Consider the following 2,640-nt stretch of genomic DNA (forward strand, 5'->3'; position numbering starts at 1 on the left):
AGTCTATTTTCCCTGATTTAGCGTACCGTCCTCCGCGTAAGTCCGCGAAAGGTCCGACGGCCGTAGCTGCCGCCGGAATAGCTGGCGCGCAGCCCGCGAAAAAGAAAAAGAACGACAAGCAAGCCCAGAAATGGGCAACCGATGTCCGGGCCACACCGGCGGCCGTTGCCGTTGCGCCTCCTGCTGCCGCGACCGCAAGTACTTCCGCTCCAACTCCTAGCACCTCCATTTCGTCCAATCGAAAGGTAAAATGCTGGGATTGTGAAAATACCGGTCATATAGCGCGTGAATGCTCGGAATCGCGCCGCCAATACTGCTACTGTTGCGGCAAGGCGAATGTTACGGTGAAGACTTGCCTCACCGAGGTTAGATCACTAGTTGCCGTAGAGGCGAACATAGTCGCAAATACCGCGGATGAGTGGTATCGCAGGCGTTTCGGGGAGGTAGCCGACAGGACTAAAAGATATACCGACTGGAAAGTAGTGGACGACCAGCTGTATTACTGGCGGCCGAGAGAGATTATATCGGATATCGTGGAGGACCTCGATAGGTGGAAATTGGTTTTGCCACGCGAATTACGGGAGGAGGCTTTGGGAGAGGCTCACGACGAGCCGCAGGCGGGACATTTAGGGGTCGAGAAAACTTTTCAAAGACTCGCCGTCAAGTATTTCTGGCCGAACATGTTCCGCGACGTCGGGAAATACGTGAAGCGATGCGATACGTGTCAGCGCACCAAGGTGGAGCAAGTTCCCCCGATCGGACTCATGGGCCACCGCGTTGTAGAAGGCCCATGGACCGTGATTGCTGCCGATATCATGGGGCCGTTGCCCAAGAGTAAGGCCGGTTTCGTGTACGTCTTAGTGGTGCAAGATCTTTTCACCAAATGGATGGAGTGTTTTCCCTTGCGGGCCGCGAACGGGAAGAAAATCTGTGATGCTCTGGAGGAGGTTATCTCGCGGTGGGGTACGCCGAAATTTTTATTAACGGATAACGGCACTGAGTTCGCGAATCGAACTCTTCAAGCATTCGCAGACGAGCACGGAATAAAAATTACTACTATTCCGCCGTATCATCCGCAAGCCAATCCCGTGGAGCGCGTAAACCGCGTACTAAAGACCATGATTGTCACGTTTTTGGATCGAGATGACCGGGAATGGGATGAACACCTGTAACGATGCACCCCCGAATGCATCGTTTCCCGGCGAACACCGGCCGGAAGCTGCCGCCCGACGAACACCGGTCGGGCATCGGCAGAGGCGCTATGCGCCACATTTTTAATAACTTAGGAAACATACCGGGTAGGAATTACAATAATCGATTATCGCGAGCCGTCGGGAGCCGACAGTTGAGGACCCGCGTTCGGTACCCCGAACTCCCCCGGGCGGACCCGAACCGCTCCGATATTTTTACCGCCGGTGGGAGTAATTATCGATTACGCCGGCGCGGGCAATTAACCGAGTATAAAACGGGCTCTCGGCGGCACAGAAGATCAGATCCTTCTGATCCCTCTCGAGCAGCTAAGCTAGTCTGACGGCAAGCAAGCAAACACGAGAAATCCTTGCGAAAGTAAAAAGGCCAGAAGGTAGTGCGAACGCTGCCTCCACCGATTGATATCGGCGCCTTCGAAATCGCCTCCGATTCCAGATCCAAGATCAGGCGTCGCGCCTTCACGAGGTGGAACACGAGCCGCCTCTGACGCTCGCTAGCGTCGCGACGCCTTCCGAAACCCGACTTCCATCCGGAGAAATAATTAAAGGCAACCCGAATATTAGACCGGATTTAAAGCCGACCGGTTTAAAGCCGCACAGCTGGGGCAATAAGAACCGTGCCAAGAAACGCGACAAAAACGCGCCCGACGAGTCGCAAAAACACGAGCGCGCCGTATCGCACGTGCGATCGCATATCGCACGTAGCGCGAATTATATCGTCCCGCGCTACTAATTGTAATAATTATTAACATCGCTACTGGTTCCGGGGCACGTCCACCCGACGAGTATACCGAGCGACGTATTCTGACGCATAACTCGCGCCGAATACAACCGCGGCGGTTATCCCGGTACGAGATCCGTAGGGTTGCGGCCCGCGCTATCAAATCTCGAACGGCCTTGCACTCGAACACCCACTCACACACGCGCAATTGTAAACACGCACTCTCACCTACACCGATTCACCTACATATACACACACACACACTCACACTTCTGTACACTCATTCAAGACACAAATAAAATATTTCTAAACAGATACCCGCGAAATATTATTCTATCCGCCACCTGGAACCGACGGCTATCCGAAGCTGAGATTCTGCGCTACGAAAACCGCACGTTACACACCTGAAAGACTTCCGTTTTGCGTATAACTCGGCCCATCACTCCTCCATCGGCACTTCACTTGTTTTCCTAAATTTGGGGCGCGAAATAGAACCTTCACACATACTCCGCGCGCGTTGTACTGCGGTGAGCGAGGTCGAACCGCGAGACCCGGTTACTTGGACGGACCGCATGAAGAAGTTGCGCGCGCTGTACGATTGGGTAACGGAGAATTTGGATCAGGCCTACGATAGACAATACAAATATTACGACCGTAAAAGACGCGATGTTGAATTTCAAGTTGGCGACTTAGTATTAAAGCGTCAACATG

The sequence above is a fragment of the Camponotus vicinus genome, unplaced genomic scaffold (assembly GCF_025532165.1).
Source record: "Camponotus vicinus isolate PSW18456_S1 unplaced genomic scaffold, iyCamVici1.0 SCAF_6, whole genome shotgun sequence".
Classification (NCBI taxonomy): Eukaryota; Metazoa; Arthropoda; class Insecta; order Hymenoptera; family Formicidae; genus Camponotus; species Camponotus vicinus.